We start from the raw sequence: 23157 nt of genomic DNA on the forward strand, positions 1-23157 counted from the left end.
AGATAATTGAAGATGAGCAGGTCAGGTAAATACACATTTTATAACCTTCACACAAAAGGATTTTTGGTTAGAGAGATGCACTCACATGCACACAGAAAGGTTAAAGACTGGGCCACTTTGCAAGTGGAGATTTTTACAGAATAGGCTGGTTCACACTGTGGTGCATTAGCACCGGGGGAGGGGGAGAGAGAAGAGGGGAAATGGCAGAAGTGAAAGATGTTGCTTCCATAAAGCAATGGACCAAGCCTCGGAAACTGGAAAGCCAAGCTACAAAAATAATAAGCAGCTGCCCTTGTAGCCTAACATTATATTTATCCTAGAGGTTCCTTGCCATAACTACCATCTTTCCATCTAGCGCCTTTTATTGTCATTAATAAATACATTACAGCCAAATAGAAGTTAGTAACAGTCACTTCCAACCCATCATAGAGTAACATGTATTTGAGAGAGACGCCTTTTAAATCTTCAAAGCTGCCAAGCTGTGTAGCTGTAGGGCTATCAGGCAGATGTAATGCTCTGGAGTAAAACAGCTTCGCTAATATTTTACTGTGGCAAAACCCAGGCCCTCGTCAACTGTACAGGGAAGTATACAGACCAGCAAGAGCCATTGTATCAAATATTAAAATATATCCAAGAAATGCATGCAGCTGTACCCAGCACCCAGCCACACATGCTTATTTCATATATATACACCTCTTACACATAAATAAATTTTCATGAGCATGAGCAATTAACCCTATTTTAGAATCTAGCTCTGCGATTCATACAGGGGCTAAGGCAAATTGCCCCTTTCCCAGCCAGTAACATGAAACAAGTTTAACTGATACTTTTCTTATTGAATTGAGATGATGATAGTATGTCTCCCAAACCTATTCATGTGTAAGGCTTCCACAAACAACTGCTTTGCTTCATATTCTTAGATATGAAGCCTGCACCAGAGCTTGCCATCCTCAAGGGAGAAGAATTTCAGTCATGGAAGAAAAGTAAAGGGCAGAAGTCCATAATAATCACACATATCCAGTGCTTATTTTCTTGAAAGAGAAGTATCAGGGTTCATATCTGTCTGGATATCCATCTTCTAATATGGAAGCCCTGTCCAGCTTCCAGATTTAAGATATACCATGGGGTGGGAGGACTGTGGTTCCTTATGGGTTAAGGGAATTCATTCTACATGGGCTGAGAAGAATTCTCCTTCATCACCATTTAACTTCACAAGTTCTAAAGTACTGCTTTTAAAGCAAGTGCCAGGACTCATTGCACAGATTCAGAGGGGAGGAGTTGGACAAAATTAAGAAATGCCCATGAGAAAGAGCACACAAATGGCAATACTGACATTCAGACTTCAACAAGCTACTTTAGAGAAGGGAAGCGGCAATAACACCCCAGCAGTAACTGTCTCTATAACAGCCCCAAACTTTGAAGAAGTTTTTTTTCCCTAGAAGCCAGCTCATATGCCATTTTAAACTAAATTTCAGTGTTCATGCGCATCTCCTCAGACTCACGAAGTGGCATCAGTCCCCAGATACCATTCTGATTCTGAACAGTTGGTGTGGTACTAAGAGGTGTGTGTGTGTGTGTGTGTGTAGGATCCCAAGTTCAAGCTGGGAGGATAAGAAACATTAACAAAATCTGTGTGTCATATTCTTTTTTAAAACATGTGTGTTCTGCAACCTGTATAAACTCTGACTTGGTTTGGGCCTGCCTGGTACAATTTGGCCCATGAGGCTATTTCCCTCAAAGCAACACCAACCCACCCATCAGCTGATATTGCTGGTGGCATCAGCTGGTGGGCGGGACTTCCTTAAAAAGCATGCTCTGCCCTGATCCCTTCAACCTCCAAAAAGGATCAGCATGGAGCAAGCTTTCCAAAGAATCAGCAAAAGCAGGTAGACCCAATTTTGTCTTCATCACTGTGCAACACAGCAGTCACTGCCAGAGTCGGTCACCAGCACTGACAGAGACTGCTCCATTGCACAGCAATGAATAAACAGGTGATGTTCTGCAGCACTCTTTGAAGCAGTCTCCTCCCTTTCCCTTTAAAGACCACTGGAGCAGTGCTTCAAAGAGCACATGCTCAGATGGGATTGCAGGGTCTACCTTAAAACAGGCGCTCTTTGCAAATGTTCCCCACTCCCTTAAAGTGTGCTCCAGCCACAGGTGAAAATCACATAAAGGGGAGGCCACGGCACAAGACTAGGGGGCCACAGAGGGAAGTGAAGAAAACAGAGAAGTGACTGAGAAAATAAAACAGAAAAGAAATAAGAAAACACGAGAAGTGAAGTATTTGGTAGAATGAGATTTCAGTTGTGCAAATTATTTACGCAGCCTAACTCGGAATTGTTGTAACATAATGGACAGAGGTGATCTTCGGTTATCCCTCACAGCAATAGAACAGGATATAAAAAAGCTTGTTTCTGGTCATCAAGCACAAGGGACACATCGATCAATAAATACTTAATAGTATAATTTTTATGTAATTGTATTTTGTATTAATTATAAAAACTATAAACAAAACATTTAAATGGTTAGCTTTCTACCAGCAGGATGGGGGACCACAGGAAGGAAACAAGGTTGGAAGAGGGTCATGGTCAGGAAAAGGTTGAGAAACACTGATTTATAGCTTGTCATTTGTCCAGGAGAGCTAAACCGCAAGCCAAGATTTGGATAACACAACAAGAGAAGCCATGGTTTAGCACAGCAGAGGAACTGGGGAGAAGCAATGCAGCTGAGATCTCCTCTCCAGAAGCGGACACATTAGAGCTTAGCCATGATTTGGCTTAGCATGACATGTGAACTAGATCTCTCGCTCTCTCTCCCTCCCTATCTCCCCATTATGAGTCACGGGGAAGGAAAATGAACTCCTATACTCCGACCACAGAAAATCCAGTTGAAACTCACTCATGTAGTTCCCACAACTTCATCAAGCATCATTTCATGTTTTCAACCTGTCACAGGTTCAATATCTATAATTTCTTTAGTAAATAAATGAAAGCTGAACTTCTGAGTTTTCAAAAGATCATTAAGAAATAAAATGAAACGTCATCTAGATAAACACACAGAGAGAATGATGTTTTTCCTGCATGTCAAGGGTCAGATTATAACCTTTGACTGAGCAAACCATCCCAACTGGCCAGTCATGTCAATATTTCATACATATTCTCCAACTATTACTACTCCGTGTTGCTATAAAATATGGCTAGGCATCATGAAGTACTTTAACAGAATAAAAAAAATTCCTTCCAGTAGCACCTTAAAGACCAACTAAGTTAGTTCTTGGTATGAGCTTTCGTGTGCATGCACACTTCTTCAGGTATCTGAAGAAGTGTGCATGCACACGAAAGCTCATACCAAGAACTAACTTAGTTGGTCTTTAAGGTGCTACTGGAAGGAATTTTTTTATTTTGACTATGGCAGACCAACACGGCTACCTATCTACTACTTTAACAGAGTCAGTGTGTGTGACATGGGAAAATGTACAACATTCAAACACCCAATAACTCGGGAAATATCCACCTGGAGGAGTGCAAGATAAGACATTTATAGACCATTATGGATTATAGAAACTTGTCCATGATTTCATCTCCTGCCATTGGTAACTTTTTCTTATGAAATACTAGAGTGCTTTAAAAAAAGAGGGGGGGTTAGTTTGCTCAAGACATTCTGGCACCCAGGGCAAGTTTATCTGTGCACTTGGTCACCAGTATATCATACAAATAATCCTATCATTTTTTCCAGTGATCGGAAAGAAAACTACCATATGTTCCTAATCAACAGCTCCTTTCAGATGTTGCCTCCACAAGTAGACTAAACATGTGGAGAGGAGTTTTGCAACTGCCAGTCTCGCCTCCAATGCACCCCATTTTCCCTATCCCCACCCTCAACTCATAAAGGTAAGTGCACAAGAAGGGGTGCCTACCCTGTATAGACGTAGGCACTCCACATGGAGGGTTTCCAATTGTATTGAGCATGTTCACACATACAGTTGTACAGATGATGGTGCCCCTTCTCGGATCTTTGGCCCTATGCACAAAGTCTGCATGTGGAGCCAACATGTACAGTTAAACGCCCCACATTGACTCTGTGCACTGAGGGAACATGCAAAAGGAACTAATGGCATGTACATATTTTAAGCATTTTTATACATTTCAGGAACTGAAAATTTCACAGAAAAGAAAAATGAAAATTATATCTGATTCAGATGTTGAAAGGTGCTGATAATGTAGATGTGCCTGAGGTTGAGGTACTATGTAAGTAATAGAAATTTACCCACCCACTCCCCTCAAAATAAATGATACAAGCTTTTTAGAACACAAATATATCAATCCAATAAAATATTAAAGGTAATTTAAAAGTATTTCAGAAGTATTTTACATTTGAACATGGCAATACTGGGGTGTGATGAGCCATTCCAGTTGGATGCTTTATTAATTAATAATGATGTGATAATAACTAATAAAAAATAGACTGCTAGAAATATTAAGGGGATACAATATCTTAGCTATAGAAGACACAGGTTCTTGAGTGTGTGTGTGCGTAAAAAACGGTCAGTGCTCAGGCCCATGATAGCCTCCACACACTGTAGGGGAAATTAACTTGGCACTTCCAATTGTTCTAGAAAGTTACCTGACCAAAATAACTACCTAGAAGATTCATGAAGATTCACTTAAAGCTTAATTATATTTTGTATTTTGATATCCCTGTAGAACAGAAGCAATATTGTATTGAAATTGGAGCTTGCAGGGGCTGGGAGATTTCCCTTCTTTGGCAGGAGGTAGCAATTCAAATGTATTAATATCCCATTTCACATATTCCAGGGCCAAGCTCTGGCACAGAAACCAGGTTGCAGGACTAAGCCCTGGTAAACTCTGGCTCAATTGAGCTCTGATACTAAGCTAGATGGTGTGACCCAGGAAGGCACCACTTATGCTGCATTATGTTCCCAGCTGCACTACACTGTTTGCCAAGGGGCTACTGGGAAGCCCTGGCACCAAGGCTGCTACACAGCTTGGATATATCAGAGGAAAAAGTAATAGAAATAGGTAGTGTGTGTGTGTGTGTGTGTGTGTGTGTGTGTGTACACACATGCACATCCATCCCCAAGAGAAAAGAAGAGGGGGAAACAATGGCAGACAATGGCAGGGAAGAGAGACCTTACCTGCCCCACCAGAAATGCTTAATGCCTGCCTTGCAGTTACAAAGAACAAACAAGAAATGAATGATACTCAGGCATACAACTAATTTTTGCAGTGAGACATGTTAGCCTATGAATCTTCGTTTTATGGGATCTTTGTGCATAATACTAATATTTAAATTTTACAGGCAAGTGTAATTAAAACAAATCAAACCCATGCATGGGCATAAATGAGACAGATAATTCCAATAGCTGGTTTTCAACAAAAGAACACACCAACCCAGATAAATTCATACAACAGTCAATCATTGGCGTTTGTTGGCACCATTCTGTAGCCAAGTGCTGCAAAGTTGTTGTTCTTTTGTATAATTTACTAAGGTTATATTATGGGTTACTGCCCTTTTATTCTTTATGGTCCTGTCACCATTAAGTCCAAAGAGGCAGCATATTGCATCTTATATAATAATAATAATAATTTATTATTTATACCCCACCCATCTGGCTGGGTTTCCCCAGCCACTCTGGGCGGCTTCCAACTGAATATTAAAAACAGTACAGCATCAGACTTTAAAAACTTCCCTAAAGAGGGCTGCCTTCAGTTCTATTTTAAAAGTAAAATAGTTGTTTATTGCTTTGACATCTGCTGGGAGGGCGTTCCACAGGGCAGGCGCCACTACCAAGAAGGCCCTCTGCCTGGTTCCCTGTAACCTTACTTCTCGCAATGAAGGAACCGCCAGAAGGCCCTCGGCGCTGGATCTCAGTGTCCGGGCTGAACGATGGGGGTGGAGACGCTCCTTCAGGTATACAGGACCGAGGCCGTTTAGGGCTTTAAAGGTCAGCACCAACACTTTGAATTGTGCTCGGAAACGTGCTGGGAGCCAATGCAGATCTCTCAGAACCGGTGTTATGTGGTCCCGGCGGCCACTCCCAGTCACCAGTCTAGCTGCCGCATTCTGGATTAATTGCAGTTTCCGGGTCACCTTCAAAGGTAGCCCCACGTAGAGCGCGTTGCAGTAGTCTTCAAAATATATGCCAATCCAAAAGCAGCACCTTCATTCCATCCCCATAATACAAGATCATATTTGCACTGTAGTGTGTACAACCTCTAAACTGTTGCTTTGTACATGAGATGATCCACCCATTAAAAGATTCTGGGTCTCAGCCTGAGGGCAGTTTGTGGTGCACATGCAAACCGACCAGTTGCAAAAGCATGCACTGGTATGCCAAGAGCTGGAAGGATCCTATGCCAGAAAAGGTCCATGTATGCAATGGAAAAACCAGCATTCACTTTGAAGGGATGTAAGGCCATAGCAGGCTTCTCAGGGGGTAGGCCTTTCACTTCACCTAGCACTTTCAGCGGGACATGTACCTACATTTCTACACTGGAAACATTGTCACTGTAGGAAAGCAATAAATGAAGCCCAAGTCCACTTCCACTAATCTCCATTCAAATTGCTTTTTTTTTCTTTTTTTAAATTTTATTTAAATAATACAGCAAAAACAGAACACCAAGACAAAAGGAAAAAAAGTTCAAAAACATTGAAAACATACCTATTGCATATTACTCCCCCCCCACCCGCAGCTTCCCTCCACCACAATTCAACTTCTTTAAACCTCTATCAAATTGCTAATATGTACATCATATTAGCCCCACCTATAAAAGGGGCTTCATCATCACCACCACCACCAAGAAAATATGTATATATTAAAACATTAAAATCAGAATGTTGTGGTGCTTTCAGAACTCAAAGTGTTCAGAATATTTTTATTTTTTTAAATCAGAGAAAGAAGGAAAAGAACAGAGGGTTATGGAACAAATGGACCTATGACCATGGTGCCATAACGTCCTCTCCTGCTTTCTCCTGGTGGCAGGAATAAGTGTGCCTCTGTTAGGATAACAAACGTATGGTGAAAATTAAGATACTCAGCCTGTCAGAAAGGATTAAATCATCTTCATTTATATGCTAGGGTGTATGGTGTTAGAGGAGGGGTAATACCTCTGGTGGGGGGCATGTTGTGCTCCTTCTGGGGTAGTTTCTCCATCTTTGGTCCCCACCCTGCACTCACCTGTGGCTCCTAGAAACTGTCAGCATGTGACAGCAGCCACACTCCAGGAAAGGGCTTTGACTGGCCGGCTAAACAAGATGAGGGTAGTGGATGGGTCTCAAACTCTCAATGAGTTAGGGTCTTCCCCTGCATGCAAAGACAGTCTCTGGCAGATTGAGCAGACGAGACCAATAGTGGGTCCAACAGTCAAGAAGGTGGTTTCTGCATGTGCTGTAGAGGGAAGTGAGGGGCAGATGGGGCTCATCAACCTAGGAAGGTAGCCCATCTAGGAGAAAGAAAACTCTGACCCTAATCCACCTCTGCCTTGCAGAAGAAAAGACTGAGGAGTGAACCCTACACAAATCCAAAGTGGAGTCCCTAAGAGGGTTGGATGGCACCTTGTATGCCTTCTTCCGGCAACTCCTTCAGCCAAGCTGGTGTCAAATGTATTGCTCTGCTTTCCTTTGGTCCACATCAGTGAGGCCAAGAGGGGGGTTCTGTTGTCTGGGCAGCCCAGGACCTCCATACACACTGCCCAGGCTTGTGCCCCAGAGAGGTCACTTCGGTGCTGCTAACCCAGAGGTTTGACTTCACCCCAAAGGTGCACTCCACTGTTTTTCAGGACAGGCAGATGCCAATAGTATTCTTAACCCATAAAGCCTACAGTCCAGTTTATACTTAAACACATCTTGAGTGTATTTGAAAAATGTACTCATTAGTATGATGACTGAATGCAGTTAAACTGGTTTAGTGAGACATGAACAAGCCTAGCCTCCTCTCAGTTTTGCACATTGCCTCCTTCCCACAAGTACAGGACGTTCTGAGGAGAACTTCAAAAGCTTTCACTTCTATTTTTGAATAACCATAGCTTATCATGACATTTGTACCCAACAAATTGTGGTCATTCTTAACTATGGCTAGTTTCAGAGAAGCTAACTTCAAACCAAATTTCCTGAAGCTGGTTTACTTGAAACTAGCCAGAATTAAGATTAACCTCCATTTGTTGTGTTTGGATGGTTAATTAAAAGAAGGAGAGAGAGCAGGAACCCAGAAGTCTAGGCTCATGGATGTCACACTAAACATAGGTTAGTGGAGGAGTAGGGAACCTTTCTCAACCCACGAGTCAAGCCCAGTTAAGTCTCATGCTCTAGCGATCAAGCTATCTTACTGTATCTAATGAAGATTCAGTGAAATCAGTGTTAGAAACTCAGATATATAAGCTAGGTGCCAAATGGCTCCTTAAACCAGGGTAAAGTCACCAAAATGGAATGTCTATTGCCATTTTCGGGCCAGGCGGTTCAAAAGTTCTATTTTTCAATATGACTTTTTGGTTCCTGAAATTCATTTTGGTTCCTGAAATTCAAATTGTGCAGATGAAATATAAGAGATACAATTCTACAGGATGTGTTGTGTTTGAAAGCAGTCAAGATCCAAGGATCCCCCCCCCAGGCATGCACCTCCAGATGGTGGAGATGTCTGGCACCATCCTAGTCCCTGGGCATCTTCACTTGGTTTCAAGTGGCCAATAGCCAGGTGCAAAATGCATATGGTGAATTTTGAACACAGAGTGAAATCCACAGGTGCTATCCTTAGCTGCAGGGTGCAGAACTTTTTCGGCCCAGCAGACCAGATCTTTATCTTCCTCCACTGCCACAGGCTGTGCTCAGTGCTTCCCAAGCACAGGGCTTGCGAAGCACTTTGCACAGCACTTCTGAACTGCCCGACAATCAGCATACCTGTCAGTCAGCACAGGACAGCAATACCTCAAGGACTGCCTCTATCCATATGAACCTACCCAGACACTGAAATCATCATCTGAGGTCCTTCTCTGTATACCTCCTCCATAAGAGGTCCGGAGGGTGACAACACGAGAACGGGCCTTTCCTGCAGTAGCTGCCTTGCTGGTGGAATGCTCTCCCCATAGAGGTTTGGCAGACACCTTCATTATACACCTTTAGGTGTCAGGCAAAAATATTCCTCTTCAACTAGGCTTTGGGCTGATTAATATTCTACGGCCTTTTAAATGTGTTGGGGGGGAGGCTACTGGTTTGTGGGGAGGAAGTTGTTTTCGTTTTATTATGTATTTTGTGTTTTTTATCTTCTATTTTTCCATTGTGAAACTGCCCTGATATCTAAGGTATACTAAACAAATACATAAATAAAATAAAAAATAAGTCATATAAATGTAAATATGGCTTGCCATAGACCAAATGGGGAGGACCAGTGAGCCAAATTTCACCTGCAGGCCTTATGTTACCCCAACACAAAATACTGGAACCCTGTGCAATTTATATTTTGTCTCTTGATGCAAACAAGATTCCCTACATCAAAGAAACTATGTGTGTACCATAATTAATAGAACCAAAATGAAGCTAGGCATTAAAATGTTCTCGCAAGGAACAAAACCAAATGTGAAATCCTTCATCCAAAAGAGGTATTGGAACAGGATTCAGTTGCGCGGGGTGGGGGGGTTAGAGAAGAGGTCCAACATTGTTATTCTAACAGCTTGGTAAACCTATATGAATATTTGTAGCTGATCACATTTATTTTCTTTTTACTAAAACAGGTTTCTGCATCTAATTATACAGTCCAGATTCCAGTAACTTCCATTATAAGGCACAATCCTACATATGGCTATGGGCCAAAATGGCTAACTACCCTGGTTTACAGTTAGTATAGAGGAATAGCAGGGCATCTGTGCATTTAACAGCAGGCAGAAATTCTAGTGTGGAAATACAGTTGCGGGGAAAGCCTCAACTAATGGCATTCTGTCAGTTAAACATCTTAGCACTTGTATGTGGCCCCTAATTTATCTGGCCCCTCTGTACCACCTGCAAAGTGGTCACTCGTTTGCCTATGATAAACTCACAAATTTTATGGAAATCAATGGCCTCTTGCCAGTAAGGTGGAGGGACTAAATAACATGCAGTGTACTAGGTACAGAAAACCCTACTGGCACCCGTGAGCTATCTTTTGAATAAGTGAATTATGATGGTCAAAGGATAGAATTCACTGAACATTTTATATGCAGGAAATGTAGAACTGACCTACTGTAAAGCAATAGAATATGTAAGTAAATATTCGATCCTATAACTGAAGAATCAGGTTAAAAACTTTATTTAAAAAATCAACTTAGCTTCAGGTATGCTTGGAGCATATCTGAAACCACAGGTTTTCTTACCACTCCTCAGTGAGCCATTCACTTAACAACTTTTGGCACATTGATTATTTTTCAAACAATATAATGAGCAAAATCTCACATGCCAAACTTACATACAAGTGTCCTGAGCATTAAAAAGGACTACAAAAAATGTTTTAAGTAACACTACGTAAATAGAAAAATGTCTCACAAGGCAACTATTTTGAGAAACTCCCTAACAAAACTCCTCCTCCTAGCCACCCACTATCCCATTTGAGATAAAGTACAACACTCAGTTAACCATGTCTCTGCTAGATCCTCAAGACTAACCTGTGTAGCTTTCAAATTGTGCTGTAGAGATCCCCAAAACTTTTCATAAATTCTCAATGACAAAATCAATAATGAAAGCTAAGATTCCCTGAAGCACAGTATACCCACAACTGTGTATTAAGTGTTGGCGCATTCTGGAGTGTGTTCTTAGTTCATGTAGAATGATTGTAAGGCCCAACTAGATTGTCCAACACCACACACAAAGTAAGTGTGTGACTAAACACACAATCCAGCTACAGTGGTACCTTGGGTTACCGACGCTTCAGGTTACCAACACTTCAAGTTACAGACTCCGCTAACCCAGAAATAGTACCTCAGGTTAAGAACTTTGCTACAGGATGAGAACAGAAATCATGTAGCAGCAGCAGCAGCGGGAGGCCCCATTAGCTAAAGTGGTGCTTCAGGTTAAGAACAGTTTCACGTTAAGAACGGACCTCCAGAACGAATTAAGTTCTTAACCCGAGGTACCACTGTACACTACAACACACAAAGATATTGTTCAGCAAACAAATTAATGTGGAAACAAACTCTGGAAGCCACTGAACTAGAGGCAACATCACACAAGCCTGGCAATGGTATAGCAGAGAAATCTAATTCAAGAATCATGGCAAGCTAGAAAGAATGCTAACTCACACCTCTCCATCAATATATCAATACAGTGGTACCTCGGGTTAAGAACTTTGCTTCAGCATGAGAACAGAAATCGCGCTGCGGCGGCAGCAAGAGCAAGATAGCTAATGGATTTCTGTTCTCATGCTGAAGCAAAGCTCTTAACCCGAGGTACTATTTCTGGTTAGCGGAGTCTGTAACCTGAAGCGTCTGTAACCTGAAGCATCTGTAACCCGAGGTACCACTATACATGCATTTCTATGTGAGATTCTTATAAATGGAAATGTGGCAAACAGTGTACACTGTGAAGGCAAGTACTGACAGAGTGATCCTCCCAACAATGTTTTACTCAGAAAGACATCTCACTCAATTCAACAGGATTGAATTCCTGGTAAATGGTTTAAAATTGCAGCCTAAATGTGCAGTGGCAGGCTCCTTGTCCTTGTGTTTCTCCAAAAGTATACTCCCCCAAAGTCCACATACCCACTTTTATATATTTTAATATTTACCACCTATCCATGCTTCTACTCCTCAGTTACTGGTGCAATTTATACATGTGTGTGAATACAGATTAAATGGTTAGTTTTTTCCAACTCTAGAATTCCATGGAACACCTGCAGCTGTATCAAATACAACCCTTAAATATTTCAAAAGAAATAATTTAATTAACAACCCCAATCTACCCATCACCCCAATTCCTCCTGTCACTACAGTCTATTGCCTTAGATTCTGGCTTGGTCTCTACCAGATCTCAATTCTCAATGCATCCATACCTGACATAACCTAAACATAGCAGCATCACTTCTGACCCAAGTCTTAATTCTACACTGGTACACCTCTCTTGCCTCACTCTTCCAACTCCAGCTTTTCTCAACCTTGGGTCCCCAAAATGTTGTGGTACTACAACTCTCATCATCCCTAGGCAGCAAGACCAGTGATCAGGGATCAAGGGAGTTGTAGTCCAGCAACATCTGGGGACCCAAGGTTGAGGAAGGCTGAGCTAGATCCTTTGTGCAGTATAGGAACAACCTATAACCCAATTAAACCAAATCCCCTTGCTTCCAACCCCTGGCCCAATGCAATCTGCCCTCTAGATCTGATATACCCTCGTGTCTCAACACTACAAGAAGATCCTAGGCACAGGGGGAAAATACTGCACCAAAGGCATCCAGCCCCCTCCCCGCAAACCACGGCATTGCTACTCCGTGTTCGCAGTCTCCTATGCAAATTCCTCTATGCTCAAAGGCACGCGGGCACACACCGGCTAGCACAGGCCCAGCACCCCCTAATGCACCTTTGCCAACCAGGCCTTGCTGGGTTCTCCCTTGCATCTACCTCAGCCCATCCCCCCACTCGATCTTGGTAACTCCGTTTCCTAAGCGCGTCCCGCCCGCGCTGACAGGGGCATCGGCGCCCCTTGATCCAAATACTCGGTGAGATTCCCCTCAGCCCGTCGCTCCAGGCCGAGCTCTGCCGCCCAATGCCGCCTGCTCAGCTCCCCCAACCCTGGCCGTAGGGCCCAAGCGGGCCCTTAAAGCCCCATCCAACACGCCCCTCAGCTCCACGCCCCTTAGGTATCTCCCTATCTAGCGACACCCGACACCCCCGCCCCCCAGGACGGCCCCGGCCACCCCCATCCCTCAGCACCACGAGTCCCCAACAGCAACCACTCACCTTCGCGCCCTCTGACCCTCGAACTCACTCTAAGCGGCAGCCGTAGCAACCAACCACAACTGCGGTTCCCGCCCTAAGGGGCGGGATTCCTGGATTCGGACATGCGCACACTGAGTTTGCCGCGCGCCGCTCTCTCCTGTGGCATCGTGGGAAATGTAGTTTTCAGACCTTTCAGCAAGGAGGGGAGATGTGCCTGGCTGGAAGCATCCCGGAGCTCGCCCTTCCAGAGAAGGCAGGAACCCTTGGAATGGAGATTAAAGTTATGGCACGGAAACTGCTTTTTAACACACGGGTTTCATATCATTATGTGCGCTCAGATTTGGCTTTAGCAAATCTTTTGAATTTTAGATTCCAAGCACTTTGTTTTAATTTAGACTTCTCGTTGCAGGACATTTATCTTTATTGGGGAAAGCCTCACAAAAGTAAGCATATTTAGAATTGGGTTAATAGCCGATAAAAGTGTGTTATGTGTATTTAAATATATGGTAGTGAATTTTTTAAAAAGTTTTATATTTTTGTACTTTAAATATTAACTTTAAAAGTTTTATGTAATGCAAACATAAAGTATGTATATAATAAAGTTTAAATTTAAGAGGGGATAAAGAGGGGATAAACCAAGAGTTTTAAGTTGTTGTTCTCCTTGGGATAACACCCTTTTAGATAAGAGAATAGCGCATCCCCATGTGTCAGTGGTTTTGTATATTTTATATTTATATTTAATGCCTCTTTATTATCTACCTTTTTTGTACCTTTTCAGTCTAGTAACATTTTAACAGTTTAAAACTGTTGAGCAATACATCCCTTTTACTACTTAATAAGTAAGAGGAAAATATAAAACATATGTAGGATACGTTCCCATTTTTAATGGAAGGTGAGAAGCAGGGCTTTTTGTGGCTACCCATTGAAGATGTGCCTAACCTAGTTTTTAAGACTGCAATCCTAATTATGTCTACTGAGAAGTAAATCCTATTAAATTCAATAGGGTTTACTCTCCAGTAAGCAAAGTTAGGATTGCAATCTAATACAGTAGTATTATGTCATATTATGATTTACTTTTCTCCTGTTTTGTGGCCCAAAGGCTCCCAAAGAGGCAACCAGCATATCAGTGGGACACACACACACACAAACAAACAAAATAAATACAACACATAAATCAAAATAATCTAAAATAGCAAAATTACCAAATAACCCCCAATCTCACTGGATAGTGCAAATATAGACAGATACTCAGAGGTTACCCGAATGGGGCTTATTCTCAGAAAATTGCAGCCTTAAATAGCAATCTTATACCCCAACAGGTTGGAACACAACAGTAAATCAACCACAACATCTGAAACTCTGTAGGCTCAAAGAATCATAGCATTGTAGAGTTGGAAGCAAGCCCAATGGTCATCTAGTCCAACCCAGTGCAATGCAGGAATCTCAACTAGATCATACATGACAGATGGCCATCCAACATCTGCTTAAAAACCTCCATTGATGGTGTCCACCACCTCCAGAGGGAGTCTCTTCCACTATTCAATAGCTCTTACTGTGAGAAAGTTCTTCTTGATCTTCAGTCTTGATCTCCTTTCTTATAACTTGATTCCACTAGTTCGGGTCCTACCCTCTAGAGCAGGGAGAAACAAGCTTGCTCCCTGTGATAGCCCTTAAGATATTTGAAGATGGCTATCACATCTCCTCTCAGTCTTCTCTTTCCCAGGCTAAACATACCCAACTTCCTCAATCATTCCTCATAAGGCTTAGTTTCTAGGCCCTTTATAATCTTGGTTGCTCTTTGCACACGTTCCAGCTTGTCAATATCCTTCTTAAATTGTTGTGCCCAGAACTGGACCCAGACTCCAGGTGTGGTCTGACCAAGGCAGAATAGAGCAGAACTATTACTTCCCTTGATCAGGACACTATACTAGAATAGCATTAACCCACAATGCCATTGAAGACAGAATCAGGATTCAAGATGACTTTAAGAGATTGTAGAACTGGGCCCAAACTAACAGAATGAATTTCAGTAGGGATAAAGGGACTTAGGTAGGAAGAAACAGCTGCAGAAATATGTTATGATGCAGAGAGGGGAACCCATAACATAATGTAGACAGAAAGGTAAGAAATGGAGCTTACCTCTCGCCTCATTATGTTTGACACACACCCAAAAAAAGAAGACAGAATGGCATTGAGAAATAAAGGGTCTCATTGTTATCTCCAGCAAAACTCAACTCCCTTTCTGTCTCTCTGTACACACATAGACCCAGAGGAATAAAGAGGGCTAATGCTGGTAGTAAAGTTCCTGGCATGGTCTAGTGTTCTGCTAGGTCCAGTATCAGTGTGTGGCACCATCAGGTCAATGCTGTGGCCCCAGCATCCCCGCATCCCACAAGGCCCACTGTTCTCCTTCAAATGTATTTGTTTACACCTTCAGTCATTTAAGGGACCTGTGCCTAAACCATCACTACTATCTTAATTCCCTCACAGTGCCTCTGGACTCCTGACATTGCTTCAGCTTGTGACTCTGCATTTCAGCCCAGAGGAATGAAGATGGTGACAGATGCAGTCTTCTGGTCTGGTGCTCCCCTCAGCACCAGCAATATATCCAACTACATTCTGCTTGGAGAAGACCCATTGAAATTAGTGGATCTAATATGATCATGCGTATTGACTTAATTGGGTCTACTCTGATCAGGACTAGCACTGGATGCAGCCCCTAATGGGCATATCTTTCAGTAACAGCTTCTTTTCCCCTCTTCCACATCTGAATGTAGCAAGGAGAACAGACGTGAGAAAGGAAAAATGTGGGTTAAAAATATATATACCGCCTTTCAAAATAAAATTATTCCCAGGGCAGTTTACATATTTATTAATTACATTTATATACCACCAGGACTTTTTTCAGCTGCAGTTCACTGGAACTCAGTTCTGACACCTCATAGATGGCTCCTATTGCCATTATAAGAGAACAAGGGAGGTGTTCCCTTATACACTTCTTTTTCCAGAAAAATAGTACTGTATACAGTAAGAGAGTTTGTACTGGTCCAGTAAACGCTTCCGCTGCGCCACCAGCAACAGTTCTCTTTGCAGAGCATTAATTAAGTCCAGTGCAGAGATTCTTGTTGCAGTACAAGCTTCAAAGTCTCAGCAGCAAAGAAATAACGACACAGGGAAGCCTGTCTTTCCAAAGACAGGTTTATTGCAGAAAGATAACAGAAACACCTCCGGAGCTTTCGGACATTTTTGTTTCACGCCCCACAGGCAGAGAAAACAAACACTCTTTATATACTGAGCAACTTAACAACTTAACGAGCTTGACTACTTAAAGTCACATCACATTGCTAACTTGCCAGCGTCTTAGGTTTCACACCCTAACACCCCCTCTCGCTGGCAATACAAAAAACAAAATTACTTCAGACCCATTTCTTCACAAAAGTTTTCATGCCGCTGAAACCCAAGCGGTTTTGTAAAACCATCAGCTTGATTTTCATGACTGGGACAGTAATTTAATTTAACAATTCCTGCTTTTACCGTTTGACAAACATTTTGAAAGCGGATATCCAAATGTTTTGTACGACCTTTAAACTGCCCATTTTGTGCTAACTTAAGACACGGTTGATTATCACCCCATACAGTGATTGGAGTGATGGCCTTTTCATACATCTCTTGTGCCAAGCATTTGTAAAATTCTAGATCTCTACATAACTCAGATAAGGCACAGAACTCAGCTTCTGTTGACGACAAAGCAATCAGGTTCTGTTTCTTGGATCTCCACCCAATCAGAGAGTTACCAAATTTTATTACACAGCCAGACACTGATTTTCTATCCTTTAAATTTGCCCAATCACTATCTGCCCAACAAGTAATCTGTGCTTGTCCTTCCGAAGATAATTCAAGGCAAAAATCTTTGGTGTATTGTAAATATCTTAACACTCTTTGAATTCCTTTCCATGCATTTACACTCGGTTTCGAAGCTTCTCTGCTGAGTAAGTTAACAGCGTAAGCAATATCTGGTCTACTCCATTGCGAAAGATGAAGTAAGCTTCCCAGTGCTGACTGAAAGATTTCAGCACGCTTGAATTCAGCACTATCCTTGAACTCATTGTCTTTTACAAAACCCATTTCCATTGGTGTTCTAACACCTGCACACTCCGTCATGTTAAATTTTTTCAACATTTGCAATATCTTGCCTTTTTGATTCAGTAGGAAACTGCCATTTTTGGTCCTATCTATCTGAACACCAAGATAGACCTTCACATCACCAAGATTCTTAACTTTGAAGTGTTTATTTAACTCTTTGGCTAGTTTTTTTACTTGTTCTTGTGTCTTTGAAGTATAAATCAGGTCATCTACATAAACAAGCAAAGATTCTTGAGCATCTCCTGAATTTCTGAAATATAAGCAATTGTCAGCCTTGCTCCTGCTAAAACCAATGCCTACCAAAACGTCATTCAAACACTCATTCCAATTATGAGCAGATTGCTTGAGTCCATAAATAGATTTATGTAGTTTCCATACCTGATTTGATTTACCAACTTTCAATCCTGGCGGTAGCTCCATATAGAGCTCTTCAGCCAAGTCTGAATGAAGATAAGCTGTAGAGACATCAAATTGATTCACTTTGAACCCTTTCTGAGCAGCAACTGCTAATAGTGCCCGTAGGGTCTCACTCCTTGAAGTGGGTGCATAGACTTCAGAATAATGTAACCCCTTTCTTTGCGTAAAACCTCGAGCTACAAGCCTTGCTTTGTACTCTGGTTTCCCCATCGCTGTTGTCTTTATCCTGTACACCCACCTACAACTTACTGCCTTGGTACCTTCTGGCAGTTTGGTGATGGAAAACACACCCAGTTCTTTCATAGAATTCAACTCCTTTTGCATGGCCTCACGCCACCTACTGGCCTCCTCCTGGGGTAATTGTTCAACCTCCTCAAAACTTTCAGGTTCGCAATTTGCCAAACCAGCCCAAACACTAATAGCTTGGTACCTTTCAGGAGGTTTACCTTTGTTGGCACGCTTAGAACGCCTTAACAGTTCCTGCGATGTTCCTTCAGTTTCCCCCTCTGACCCAGAATCACTAGTCGTCACCTGTTTGTCACTAGTAGTTGAAGAACTTTCTGATTCTGACTTTACACGTCTCTCTTGCTGTACAGGTGAACTTTTAGAGCTAGAAGATTCTGACTTTACAGACTTGGGTGAACTAGGCGATTTCTCACCCTTGTCCTCAGACTCAAATTCCTCAGTCTGTTCTGGAACTAATACCTGCCCTGGGGCCTGAGTTTCATTGTTACTGTTAACCACATCAAATAGTATGTCAGGATTTCCATGAATTTTATTCCAACTATCCTGTTCACAAAATTCCGCACTTCTGCTGATTGTGATTTTCGTTTGATTGCCTTCTACATTCACAAATCTCCAACCTTTTGTGTTTGCTTGATAACCACAGAAAAACATTTCTTTAGACCTAGGATCACCTTTCCTACGTTGTGCCCTAGGCACCAGCACATAAGCACGACATCCAAAAACTCTTAGATGATCAATTTTTGGTTTTTTTCCAAATAGCATGAAGTAAGGAGTGTTGCCTACTGTGCTATTGTACACTCTGTTAAAAGTATAATTCGCATACAATGCAGCCTCAGCCCAAAAACGCTGTGGAAGTCCAGAATCAAACAGCAAAGCAGCAATGGCTTCCTGTAATGTTCGAAATTTTCTTTCGGCAACTGCATTCTCCTGTGGTGAATAGGGATTGGTAAGTCTATGAACTATACCTTTCCTTTTTAACCACGTCTCCAGCGTGTGGTTCACATATTCCCCACCACGATCTGATTGTATTTTACGTACCCTGGTGTCAAATTTACATTCGACTTCTTCAATCCAATCCATCAGGATGGAAGCTGCTTGTGATTTTTCTTTCAGAAAGAAAACCCAACTAGCCCTTGAAAAGTCATCCACCAAAATTTGCATAAATCTCGCACCTCCAAGCGATTTGACTGGCATAGGGCCACACACGTCTGTGTGCACAAGTTCAAAGGGTTTCTTGCTTACTCTATCAGATCTAGGATAGTTACATGTCTTAACCTTAGCATGTTTACAAGCACAACAATCCAGAAAATTTGGACAGGGTTTAATGTTACACTCCTCAGCTAAATCTGGCATCTTGCTTACATACTTAAAACATATATGAGCCAACCTTCTGTGTAGTAGATGTGCACAACCTGTATGAGGAGCCTTATTTACACACTTAGCTTGCGCTTCACCTGTTGAACATCTACCTGCTGCTAACTGCTCTTCATCCAAAACAAAAAGCCCATCCTCACAGGGAATTTTAACTAGCTCCTTCCCCTGTTTCGAAATGGTGCACACATCATTTTCAAACTCAACCTTAAAACCACTTTTTACCAGGCATGACACACTCAAAAGTCCATTCTTCATTCCTGGAAGAACAAAAACAGGAAGGTTAGTTTGCAAACAGTTAACATAAATTGTGCCTTTAAGGTTCATTTCTCGTTTACTATTGTCTGCTATAGTCACAGTTTTTGCAACTGGCAATGTCTTGCAGTTCATCAAGTGGCCACTAGATGTCGCTGGAACTAAACTGTGACTTGCTCCACTGTCAATTATCCACTTCAAGGTTTGTTGGCTCCTTTTAGGACTCTGTTGTGCTGCCATTGCAGATAGTCCCTTATCAGCACCTGCTCCCCCTCTGGATCGTTGATTCTTGTAGTTCTCACGTCGTCTTCCCCTGTAGCTCCGGAAACTGGCCTTGGACTGTTGAAATTCCTGTTGCTTTTCTGGACACTTTGCTATCAAATGAAACCTGCTGCCACATCGAAAACATGACTTGCTGGCCATAGCAGACACTTGTGAGGCTTCCTTACAGCTCTGCCTGCTAGTTTCCCCACGCTGGGAATTATCTGAACATCCAACCCTTGGGGTATTTGAATCAATACGTTTTCGATGATGTTGATATTCTTGCTCACACAATCTACCAGTCACATAATTCATATTCAACTGGTCCTCTGGCAAAACTTGTAAAGTTAGTACTAAGTTTTCAAACCCTGCATGCAGGCTGCTAAGCAGAGTATAAACTTTAATATTTTCAGGAAAGTTCACACCTAAAGATGACAGTTGGTTGAAATACTCAGTCATCTGTGACGTGTGTTCAACCACACTATCCCCTGGCTTCAGTTTCAACTCATACAAAGCACGTATAATGTTCACCTTCTCTCCGGGCGTGGCTCTATGGTGAATTCGCCTAAGAGCTTCCCAAATTTCAAATGCAGACCTTAAATTTTCCACATGAGGTAATTGGGAATCGTCTATCGATGCCATCAACATGCATCTAGCTTTAGTGTCCATTTTATCATGCTCTCTATTCTGAGCATGTGCAGCAGCCTGTTGCTCTGCTGTGGCATCTGCTGCAACAGCCACAAACGGCTTTCGCCTCTGGACATAGTCAGCCCACACTTCTTTGGCTTCCAACCAGACTTGAGCCCTCTTAGACCACTGCACGTAATTAGCAGAGTTCAACTTTGTAAAGGGAACCTGGAAATTTTCCACTGCCATTCTTGGGGTCTGCTGCTACTCCCTCTGTGTGCCCTTTCTTCTATTTCCCCTTGGGATTTGTCTTACTCACTTTTCAGACGCCTCCAGCCTCCTCTGAAGCCTTTTAGAGCTGGATTTACAACCAAGCCGGTCTTCTCTCATCCGAAAGCTGCTTTCACTTTCTCTGCACACAATACAGCTGTAGAAACGTAGAAGGATCCATAACCTAAGAGAGTTTGTACTGGTCCAGTAAACGCTTCCGCTGCGCCACCAGCAACAGTTCTCTTTGCAGAGCAGACTTAAAGTCACACCACATTGCTAACTTGCCAGCGTCTTAGGTTTCACACCCTAACATACAGTACCACCTTTTCCTCCAAGGAGCTCAAGGTGGTACAGAATTCAAACTCCTCCCAATAAAACTACTTAAAATATCATAATCATTTCAACACAGTATTTATTAATTTGTTAAAAGCAATATGCCAAACAGTAGTTCAGCAGAGTACTGAATAGCATAATACAACAAGTTTGTGCTAATTCTGCTTTACTGCTTCACTACTTTAACACTGTGCACTTTCTTATTCCTGATTCTTATATTTTCTTGGTTCTATTTCTGGCATCTATTTTGCAGAGCCTAACCTCTCATCTACATTTTCCATGTAATCACCTTTTATTTTATTCTCAACTTGGCTTGAACCTATGATTCCTGACTGTCTGGCTACTATCTTTGGCCCACTCCTGTTATCTCCACGCTAGGTGCAGTAGTATCTCTAGTTACAACCTATGTCATACCAGGAAGGGTTAAAGAGGAACAGGCAAACTGAATTAAATGTGGGCAGGGCAGACCAGGCAGTCAGTCATAGGCACTGGCAGTGCATCCTATGTATTGGAAGACATCTAATTCTCTGTTCAATGGTTTGGTTTGAGGATTAGGAATGAACTTTATGGGCAGGTGCTCTCTTCTCCCCGCTTTCTCCCCTCACATTGGTTTGATTAATAAAACTTCCTGATTTGTCAAACATTTTGCTGCACACTGTGGTTTGAACAATCCCTCAGGTAATGCTTTATCTTCCAAACTATAGTTTGTAGGATTGTAGAACGAAATATTTGGATGCATTTTATTTCTCTTGGAATCCTGGAGGACCTCTGATTATTACATGGGATTTGGCAAGAGAGGTTTCATAAGGATTGGCCAGAGCCGTTATAAGGAACTGAAGACCAAAGAGCCAACTATGGCTCTTCTGGATGAAAAATAGAGTATGGAGCAAACGTCCTCCACTATCTGAGGCCTCTTAAAGAAGGATTTGTGGTGGGTCCTATATCAAGAAAAGCTGTTAAAAGCACAGGAACTGTGCCAGATTTGGTGCGGGGGGAGTCCTCTTGTAGAAAAGGCTTTGTTTTAAAGCAGCTTAATTAAAATTATGCGTAAGGGTTACAACAGATAAAGTTATATGTTCAAGAGGTAATATAATTTGGCAGAATAAGGGCAAGATCTCGTATCTCAACAACACTCAAGTCAGTGGGAGGGTGAAAAACAGGGAAAGAGATGGAATAACTTGAAGAGCTTTGTATGCTCTTTGGCAGTTTTGGTCCTATGCTGAGAAATTGGGATGGGATTTAGGAAGCACAGGAAATTGCAACCGATGGCTGCCATTGCCTCAGGCCAGGGTGGTCTGCCATAGGTCCCCCACCAAATTTAGTACTATCCCATGGAGAATTAAACTTAGAGCTCTTCAAGAGCTTCAGCATCAGCCAGAATGGATTACACAACCGTCTTGTTTCTGAAAACAGTTTCCGTATGCCAGCATAATCACTTTGGCTGAGTACAAATATTGTGATGATGTCTGTAATACCCATAAGGAGAAATCTTATATTATGCTATGTTCTGTTTAACAAGTTAATAATGTGTCGGACCAAATCCTTAAGTTCCTAACTTTGCCAGTGGGACTAATTAACCATCTTGGAGGGAATACTAATATTCACAGTGAACATTTTTATATTCTTGTTGTTTCTTGCAACCATGCCTTTAACTGCAATGTGTTTGGCTTAGAGACATTACTTTGAAGATATTTATTGCCTATTTTCTCTCCTCAGTTTTTCTGCTGCTTTAATGTCCACCAAGATATTATGGGAAGTGACATCAGTAATAACTGTCACAGAGGAAAGGTGTTTCTATGTGTTGATGTTAGAAAGAAGATGCAATCCCACAGATCTGTCCAATACCCCTGAGAATGGCTGTAGCATGAAAAATGGAAAAGTCCATATTAGGCCAATACCTTAATTAGACTGATCAAAATATTGCAAAATAATGTGCAAGCCTTTGAGTTCTCCATAACGTCATCAGGTTAGGTGGTAAATGGAGAGAGGGGAGAACTGATTTATTTTATGTTCTTCTTGTTATTATTCTGAAATGGCAGTCAATATGAAATATTCAGCAAAGTGAAATACACCTTAAATGCATAACAAAGACAATCAGGATGAGGATGAAGACTAGTTTTAGAGTAACTAACTAGGTTCCACTAAATTCATAGTTCCTCTCATATGAGTTGTTGTGGGTAAATGCGTAAAAAAGGAAAAATGGGTCAGGTTGCCAGGAGCCTGAAGGTTGCGAGTGAGAGAAATGCCATATGTACACCACTCCCTGGTTCCATATTCAATCATGAAAAGAGATTATAATATTTTCTACATCCATAATTATGCACTG

The 23157-nt window shown here is 41.9% G+C and overlaps 1 protein-coding gene across 6 annotated transcripts in view; it reads right to left on the reverse strand.

Annotated features, from left to right (window-relative positions):
- ERI3 (ERI1 exoribonuclease family member 3) overlaps positions 1-23157 on the reverse strand; it is a 204508-nt gene that overhangs the window by 175989 nt on the left and 5362 nt on the right. Inside the window, exon 1 of one of the 6 annotated variants that reach the window (XM_083509725.1) lies at positions 12930-13034. The exons of the other annotated variants lie outside the window; for them this stretch is intronic. The gene's annotated coding sequence lies outside the window, so the exon portion shown is untranslated. Of the gene's footprint in view, positions 1-12929; positions 13035-23157 lie in introns of those variants that run through there. 6 annotated transcript variants of the gene reach the window in all.

Source organism: Podarcis liolepis (genome assembly GCF_965112155.1).
Source record: "Podarcis liolepis genome assembly, chromosome: 6".
In the NCBI taxonomy this organism is placed as follows: Eukaryota; Metazoa; Chordata; class Lepidosauria; order Squamata; family Lacertidae; genus Podarcis; species Podarcis liolepis.